General features: G+C 38.9%; 1 long non-coding RNA gene across 1 annotated transcript; it reads right to left on the bottom strand.

The window, feature by feature from the left end:
* Positions 1 to 1,341: 1,341 nt before the first annotated feature.
* Positions 1,342 to 9,595, bottom strand: LOC144376261 (uncharacterized). Its single transcript, XR_013436508.1, has 3 exons — positions 9,287 to 9,595; positions 7,035 to 7,098; positions 1,342 to 1,588 (listed from the first exon to the last, which is right to left on the bottom strand). It is a non-coding gene; the product is annotated as an uncharacterized LOC144376261 (long non-coding RNA).
* Positions 9,596 to 9,605: the final 10 nt, after the last annotated feature.

Genomic DNA, 9,605 nt, shown 5'->3' with positions numbered 1-9,605 from the left:
TGTTCCAACCCAGACTCTGGATAGAGAGAGCCTGCCTAGGTCCATCTGCACATCATTTGCTGCATTGGAGCTATAAGAGAGACTTTTCATAGTAAAGTTTCATAGTAAAATTGGCTTTGTTGCCAATTCATTTTCCCTGCATTAAGAAACATTGAGTTCTCCCACTTCCCTGCAAAGGAGCTGAATGACCCTCTTCAATCCCTTCCTAACTGCTTCTCTTCTCCCAAGCAGGTAATCATTTTGATCACTGCCCTCTTACAGCCTTGCATTAATAATTCAGAAGCTGCTAATAGAGGAAAGACATGGCCCAGTGAATTCTGTCCAAGCTCTCTTCTAAGCAAGTGAGTAAAAGCCAGCATTGTACTGTGCCCTGTGGCAGTGTTTTGTTGATGATATACATAGTTTGATAAAGCCCAGGCCCCTAGAATTTTTCCTTTTTTCTATTCTTACTTATGACCTGTCATTCTTCCCCCTTTATTTATGCAGCTTGTGTTTTTCCTGACCCCTCTCCTTCACCTTTGTCCCTAGACAGTAAAGCCGGTAGAATGTGTTGATGTAACTTTTGCCCCTATCCTAGAGTTGGAGCCCCTGCAGCATGACCTGCTGCTCTACAACAGGGCTTTGCTCTAGCTGGATATATTCTCACCACGTGGGCCTGTCCAGAATGGGCAGCAGCCATGAAAGTCAAATCCAAATTTTATTTTATTTCATGAGACATTATTATTATTATTATTATTATTATTAGATATTAAACACATAGGCACTCTACCCCTGAGCCACATCACAGTATTTTTTTTTAATTTTTATTTTGAGACAGGGTCTTGCTAAGTTGCCGAGGCTGACCTGAAACTTGTGATTCTTCTGCCTCAGCCTCCTGAGTCACTGGAATTACAGGCATGTGTCACCATATCTAGCTATTTCGTAAGACTTTGTGGAAGTTGAGATGGTTGGAATGAAACCCTCACATTGGAAGCATGTAGTGTCTTGACTTCTCAGAGATATCATAGAATCCAGATTTCATTGTAATATTTTACACAATTCTGCTATACTACTGCTCTTTTGGGGAGGAGTCTGGGGTGTGGGCAATACCTACCACAGTTTAATTACTCATTAGTTTACAAATAGGTCCTCTACCAAGATGTAGCTATCTGTTGCAACCAGACATTATTTGGTCCTCAGCCAAATATGGATATTATCAAACCTCTCATTCCCAGCAGGGTTTACTGGTATCAAAGACCTTGGGAAAGGCAAAAACTCAATGTCAGAACCCCAGTTTGAGACAAGTGATACAGGATGCACCAAGAAACTAATTTTGGAGAGATTTGAGACTGGAGTTAATAATTCATTGATATGACAAATATTTATTGGGTGTCTACCATATCCTGAGTACATAAAAATGGAGAGCTGCTAAACCAGAACAACAGATGAGTTATTAAGGGATCCAAGTCATGGAGATCCAAGAACTCTCTGCGGAAGAAACGAAAATTACCGGGGCTGTGGCTCAAGCGGTAGCGCGCTTGCCTGGCATGCGTGCGACCCGGGTTCGATCCTCAGCACCACATACAGACAAAGATGTGTCCGCCGAGAACTAAAAAAAAAAAAATAATAAGTATTAAAATTCTCTCTCTCTCTCTCTCTCCTCTCTCACTCTCTCTAAAAAAAAAAAAAAAAAAAAAAAAAAACGAAAATTACCTATAAGTAGAAGACATATATGCCAGCTCAAGCTTTAGTCTTTCTTTCTTTCTTTCTTTCTTTATCTATCTATCTATCTATCTATCTATCTATCTATCTATCTACCTACCTACCTATCTATCTCTGTATGTGTGTGTGTGTTTGTGGCCTAAAATAGACTCTTCCATTAGAGTTATCACTGAAGCCTGATAGAGGTATCAGAAAAAAATCAGTATCTTCCTAGTATAAGATTGCAAGGAGGAGGAAAGGGGGAATGTGACCTCTCCCCTTTTCATGGCCCTTGGACACTAGATCCTGGAGATTTTGTTTTGCTTTGTTTTAAGGTCAAAGAACTTAAACAAGGGAAGCAAAACACAAGTGGAATTCCAAAACCTAGGTTTTGAGGCCAAGTACTATAAAACTGTCCAAGCTCCTGAAACAGATTGAATATCCAGGGTTAGCTTGATTCTGTTGAAAACTGTATTATCACAGATAAGCACTAATTTAAGTAGATGAACTAGAAAAGGTTAAAGCAATGCTAAAAATAGAAGAAAGAACAAGAAAGTCATTTAAGATTTTAAAGCGGGCTGGGGATGTGGCTCAAGCGGTAGCGCGCTCGCCTGGCATACGTGCGGCCCGGGTTCGATTCTCAGCACCACATACCAACAAAGATGTTGTGTCCGCCGAGAACTAAAAAAAAAATAAATAAATATTAAAAATTCTCTCTCTCTCTCTCTACCCTCTCTCACTCTCTCTTTAAAAAAAAAAAAGATTTTAAAGCATTATTTGTAAATTGGCCTACAAATAATTTAGTGTAAAATTAGAAAGAAAATAAAAGGGAGCTTGGATCTTCTGGGATCTTGGGAGATTTAGAATGCCAACAACATCATCTTCCAGTGATTCTGAAAAGAAATTGCATATAAATTGGGTCCTAATTTTCAAAATTTTGATCATATATTTTGTTGCTTTTTGAAAAAGCATTTCCACAGAGTGCACAAATCCTTTCTTTAGCATGTCCAGCTGTTTCTTTTCTTTTTTCAGAAGAGCTCCTTGTATGTTTCAATGAAACATTGTTTTAGGCCTCAAGTTTATATATTAATTAACAGATTTTCCTGAGAAGATATAAACTTCAGACACTCAGAAGAACCTAATTCACCACATTCTTTCATTTTATTTATTTATCATGTGTGTGCATGCCTGCATGTGTGTGTGTGTGTGTGTATGTTACTGTGGATGGAACCTCGCCATATTCTATCATTGAACTCCATCCCCAGTTCCTTTTTGAGACAGGATCTCACTAAATTGCCAAGATGGCCTTGAACTTGTAGTCCTCCTACCTCAGCCTCCCAAGTCTCTGTGATTACAGGTGTGTACCATCACGCAAGCCTTCAATAACTCTCTTCTACTACTTTGCTTAATTTATATGTACATGTGTGTGTATGTGTAAATATATATATATATATATATATATATTTTTTTTTTTTCAGTTGTAGTTGGATACAATACTTTTCTTTTATTTATTTATTTTTGTGTGGTGGTCAGGATCGAACCCAGTACCTTGCACATGCTAGGTGAGTGCTCTATTGCTAAGCCAAAACCCCAGCTCCTACTTTGCTTAATTTAATCTCTCCAAAAGTATTCAGTTGTTTTCAAGAGACTGTGGAATTCACTCTGAGAATGAAAAAAAAAATTTTGTTTTCAATTAATTTAAATAAAACTACTAGCCAACACATAGCACTTTAGGTGGGAAGAAATAACTGAGGGTTTTGTGAAACATGAGTAAACTTGAAAGATTTAAAATGACAGGACACTAAAGCAGCTTCTCCTGGGTGTGCCTCCCCTCCCCTACTCGGCCCTGGGGCAGATTAGCAGGAGGGTTCTCTCTCTTACACTTCAAAATTCTACTCCTGGAAGAACAGCAGGTTTTTGATAGGTATACCTTCCCACACTGATATCTTGGACCCTTTGAGGTTGCTTCGTTTGTGTGCTATTGTGGGAAGTAAAAGCAAAGTCTGTCTTCTCCAGACAGCAACATTTATTTTTAATCAAGAGGACGCAGAAGCACCAATAGTAACCGAGGTAAATTTGCTAAAGGCTCAAAGGAAGAGAACAAATGAAAATATTTCATACAGAAATTCAGAGGAAGAAGTAAGGGAAACAAATAATAAGAAGAGAAAAACAACACAGGAATAACTATTGGAGGTCTGGGAATGTGGCTCAAGCGGTAGCGCGCTTGCCTGGTATGCGTGCGGCCCGGGTTCGATCCTCAGCACCACATACAAACAAAGATGTTGTGTCTGCCGAAAACTGAAAAATAAATATTGAAATTCTCTCTCTAAAAAAAAAAAAAAAAAAAAAAAAAACTATTGGAGTAGTCCAGGTATGAGATGGTGAAAGCTTCAACCAGAGTAGAAGTGGTAGTGATGGGAACCAATAAGAAAGAGGAGAAGAGCAGTAATTAGGAAGACTCACCAAGTCTCAGTGAATGACTGGATGCTAAGGAATGATCCTGGAGGAATGAACATCATTCTTGAAGGAATGATTGATGTTTTGAACACAAGTGACTGAAAATGTTTCTAACACGGTATGGAATTCAGAGGAAAGATCCATTGGAAGACAGAGAATATGGCAGAACTGGGTGATTCTGGCTTTGTTTGAAGGTGATAGTTGATTCAGAACAACTTGCAGGTATGTGGGAGAGCCCTTTACTAAGCACTTTTCAGATTTTATTCTATCAGTACTTACAAGATTTACAGGGAACTGCAAAGGATTACCAAAAGTGTAATGAAAAGTGAGTGCCTGGACTCAAACTCTGCTCCAAGTCCCTACTTCTTTTTGATGGCAACTAGATGACAGTAACTTGGCATTTGTAGTAGGTCCTTTAATGTTCATCTAGGGAAAGGAATGTGTGTTTAGTAGGTGAACTTACTGAAATTTGTAGTTCAATGTATCCATCAATGGAACAGGAGATGGGTTTCTTGGTGTGGGGGGCAAGGGGAGTGTGCATTCCAGTAAATCTAGCTATGCTGTTTACTACCAAAGAGCCTGAGGATTCAAAGAAACAACTATTCCTAGTATTGGGACTGGTGCATATAAGTATGTAATAAATGCATTTAAAAAAAAATAAGTAGCTACTGCATGTTGGGCATTGATTAATTTTGGAAACACAGCACTAAAGAATTATACCAAGTTCCAACTGTCAAGAAGCAGCTACTATTCTAAAGGGAGGAGACCAATAATCAACAAGTAATTCAGTATATGTTGGATTATAAATGCAATTGAGAAAATTAGTACAGGGTAAAGGGGATAAAGAATGAAGAGGGAAATACAATGAATAAAGACTTACTGGTACTCAAAAAAAAAAAAAAAAAAAAAAGAAGAAAAAAGAATGGAGGGAGCTGGGGCTAGGGTGTAGCTCAGCAGGAGAGGGCATTGATGATGCTACCTGGCAATCAATGCTGCTTTCTCTTCCAGATCATTTACAGGCTACCCTGGGGATTATCTTCTCAGAATTATTTGAACTCTAACTTTCTTAAACTATGGAATGGGATGGGGGGTAATCATGGAACAGTGTGTGGTTTTATTTAATTTGCTAAATTAAAGTTCAGACAATCTTTCCAAACTTCAATTTGCTTGGAACGTCAAAGCAAAGAATAAAAAGACAAGATTCCTGGATTGCTTTATTGATTTAGCATTTACAAAATATTTGAAAATTGTCCAAAATTATAGGCTTTAGTGAAGTGGAAAAGGATTTCATTAAAAAAAAAAACTGTATATATAAACAAAAATATGTGCAAGGAAAAACAAAAAGCAATAGTTCAGAAACTCTGGCCGTGGGGCTGAAATATAATTTCTCTTCTCCCATACCTGAGGAAATCATGCAACGACTCTGTGCTTCAGTTTCCTTGTCTATAAACTGATTTTAAGAAGACCCAATTCTATAGTTTTTCTCTTCTGAGACTTCAACTCCTACTTTTGTTTTTGATAACTGAAACACTGTTTTGTTCATTTCTGACTTTTTTTTTTTTTTTTTTTTTTTTTTTTGGTGCTGGGGATTTAATCCAGGGGCACTTTTCTACTGAGATACATCCCCCAGGCTTTTTTTTTTTCTTCTTCTTCTTTTTTTTCTTTTTATTTTGAGACAGGATCTCACTAAGTTGCTTAGTACTTCACTTCGCTGAGGCTGGCCTTGAACTTGCAATCCTCCTGTCTCATCTTCCTTGGTCGCTTCCTAGGTCCCACGGCCTAGCTGACTCTTTTTTTAAAAAGAGTTGAACTGATGTTGGACTGTAACAATTTCCTATTTATATATGGAATCCTTCTTTGCAACAAAGTGCAGTTTCTGTTGCTTCTTAGTTTTCTTCTGGGACAGGGAATAAGAGAATGTTAACAACCCGAAGGTTCTTAGTACCTCAAAAGAGCCTTGAATTATTTCTTTTCTGTGATTTCTTCATGTTTTTGAAAGATATTGGTCACTACTATGGGTACAGATGTTAAAATGATCAGCAACGTGACAATACTGGACAATAAAACCATCTTAAAAATAAATGAAATATTGTGTGCTAAGATTTCTACTCATATTTTTCCCCCTTTTAATGCTCTTGATATAAATAATTTCTTATTGTTATAAACACTTGCATTTTTCAAATGCCTCCATTCTCATTTTAATTTGTCAAAAGAAGAGATGGATCTTAAAAACAATTTTTAAATACAAAATTGCTTTTTAAATGGTTTAAACATGTTTAGTACTTTTGCAATCTCAGCTTTTATTTTACATTAAAGAAAAACTCTCTTGACATTATTTTTTTTAAAAACATTCTTTAGTGGTCAGTGGATCTTTTAAGTTTTTTTTTTTTTTTAACTAGCTGGCCTTCGTTTTTGTTTTTAATATTCTTGCAAACAGTCAGATGGCAATGTCAGCTAGCACAATGCCTCATATTTATTTGAATCACTCTTCAATGTCAAACCCCAAGAGAAAATAGCCCAGCATTTTGCAGACAAGTTTCTTTTCTCTGATGCTGAGGTACAGTGATCTGTGAGATAGTATCATTACCCAGGGAATTGCAGACCCAAATGACAACTTCATCACTTGTGAAATAGAAGGAGCATTTGCTTTACAATTTCCTCTTTGGGTTTAGTTCTCATAGTGACATTAGTCATAAGAAAGCTTGAAAACTTCCCAGAGCCTCCAAAGAACTGATCAAATAAATCATTAACTACCATCCTCCTGCTCACTTCTTTTTGCTTTAGCCCTTACTTTCTACCAGGAACAGATATTTCTGTATTTGGTCTGCTTATTAGTATGTGTGATATATTTAGGAGCTGTTGGGCTGGGGATGTGGCTCAAGTGATAGCGCGCTCACCTGGCATGCGTGGGGCCCAGGTTCGATCTTCAGCACCACATACAAAGATGTTGTTTGCCGAAAACTAAAATAAATAAATAAATAAATAAATAAATAAATAAATATTAAGATTCTCTCTCTCTCTCTCTCTCTCTCTCTCTTAAAAAAAAGATAAAAAAAATATTTAGGAGCTGTTGGTAACCACTTGTTTTGTGAAAACAGACCCTTTGGTTAGTGTTAGTGATGTCAACTTCATTGAGGTTCTTCGTTTTTTTCAACTTCTACTACAGTCCTTTCCACCAGGTGTCAGCATCTCCAACATGCCCTGCTCCAAGTTATCCTATAACCTGCTGTAAGATTTACCTTCCCTAAACTCCCTATTGTCCTGTAGTTCCCATGTTGAAAACTTTGAAGAGCTCACAGATGCTCCTTTGGTAATATCTAGTCCTCATAGATTGACATTCCAAGTTCTCCACTATTTGATAATAGCTCCCCTGCTCATATCCAGTTGAGTCTCCTGTCTGACCCTATAGTCTCTTGCTCTCCCCTGTCTCCCAGGAAAGGACATTCTGTGTCCAATTCTTCTTCACCTTTCAAGGTCTACCTGAATTCACACTTTAAAATCCTGCAATCTTCCTTGGCCATTGTATCATCCAATTCAGCATCCATTCAGAAACAATGTGTTACATTGTTTCTCCTGTAACACTCACCTTCTACATGTTTGTCTTTGGATCAACATTGACTGACATGGTGCTGTGCTTCAGAATGTAACCATTTCATCTCTGAATTGCTCTTATAATTAGAGACATCTACTTTTTGAGGAAAGATACCCCCCCATCCCATTTCAACCAGGTGAGAATCTAAAGTCTCCAGAAAAAAAAAAAAGGGGGTGGGTGGGTATTGAGTGAAGAAGTACTGTGAGCACAGGCTACAAATCTGTCCTTCAGCCTCACTGGACATCTTGATAGAAATGCAAATTCCATGAGCCTCAGACTGAACCTATTGAATTGGAAACTGAGGGTGGGTTCAGAATGTGAGTTTTAACAAGTTTGAGGAGCACTGCATTGCTCATATGAAATCGAAAACAGCTGGTGGCTGTGTTTTTGCATAATTAAAAATGGTTATTATCACTGTGCTGCCTTTTTCTTTCTTTCCTTTGCTGATTTGCAAGTTTGTTTTCTGTATTGAGATGATATGTAGGGTTGGGACTGTAGCTCAGTGGCAGAGTGCTTGCCTACTAGCATGCTTTGAGGCACTGGGTTCAATACTCTACACCACATAAACAAAAACATTCTGTTCATCTACAACTACAAAAAAGATTTTTTTTAAAAAAAAGATGATATTTAATGGCACAAGTCAAGTAATAATGGTCCACTCAACAGCATGAAAGTCATCGCAAAATAGTCATTATGTAGCTATATCGGCACATGAGACATAAAAATATTTTCTTTTAAAGCTTGTATTTAGGTTATAACTCCTACTGTAAATAAATGTATTGTTCTTTTTGAAATTTGTTTTCTGAAATTTGTAGTTTAGATGCTGTCTGAGGTTTGCTGTGGGTTTGTCATACATAATCCAAAAATTTTCACTGCTTTGGAGTTCATTTATGAGTAAGATTGTGTTGTGTGTTCTACATACAAATGCAAAAACATTTATTGTGTTTCACCTAAATAAAAATCTCGTTTAGACCTGCCTCAGTTTGTTTTTTCAGTCAACTGGTCACTTATAATCCCACACTTGTCAAAATGGTAAGGCACAAGGAAAGTGTCTCACATTCCTTTAGGTCACATCAGTCTAGGGCACAAAGAGAAATACAATTCCTGGTGACTGCATGAAACCCCTGGATTTTAAAACAGAAATATGCTGTTTAATTTCCTTTAAAACTGAGCCGGAAAAGGTTTTTGTGGTTGTGGGACCCCAGCTGGGCCTGACCTACAGTTGTGCACACGGGGCGGGGACGGGGGCGGGCAGAAGTGATGGGCGACTGGCAGTTATGTTTTGAGTGGTTGCTTGGGTAATGTTTATCTTGTCCTTCCAGCATTCGCGCGCGCAAACACATTTACAGCTTCTTGTCATGAAAGGGGAACCCTGTATGTTATATTAAAAAAAAAAAATCAGAAGCAACTTTCAATGAGGATAAAGAGAGAGAGAGAGAGAGAGAGAGAGAGAGAGAGAGAGAGAGAGAGAGAGAGAGAGAGAGAGAGAGAGAGAGAGAGAGATCCGCGCAATCTCCCCAGTGAAGAAAGCGCGCAGTTTCGCTGTTTGTCCCTCACCCCGGGCGACTGGGGCTGCCGGTGTCTTCTGCGGTTTTTCTAGCTCTTCTCTGGGTTGATTCACTTCCACCCTCTAAGCGTTCTAGTTCTAGCACTAAAAAACCAGGCGGGGCGGCCTCTACCTCCATGCCGCCAGCTGTGCGCTGGGCCCCAGCAGCAGGGGGTCCTTGCCCTGCGGGCTGCTCAACCCCTTCCTCCCACCCGAGGGCCGAGCAGGGGCGGGTCCAAGCTGTCTGGGCGTTGCGCCCAGCTTGCGGTAGGGGTCGCTGCGCCGCGGCGCGCGCTCCCATCGCGGTGAATAACGGGGCCGGGCTGGAGG

Source organism: Ictidomys tridecemlineatus, chromosome 1 (genome assembly GCF_052094955.1).
Source record: "Ictidomys tridecemlineatus isolate mIctTri1 chromosome 1, mIctTri1.hap1, whole genome shotgun sequence".
In the NCBI taxonomy this organism is placed as follows: Eukaryota; Metazoa; Chordata; class Mammalia; order Rodentia; family Sciuridae; genus Ictidomys; species Ictidomys tridecemlineatus.
Note: the sequence above shows the minus strand (reverse complement) of the source record. Positions and strands in the feature narration are given on the sequence as shown.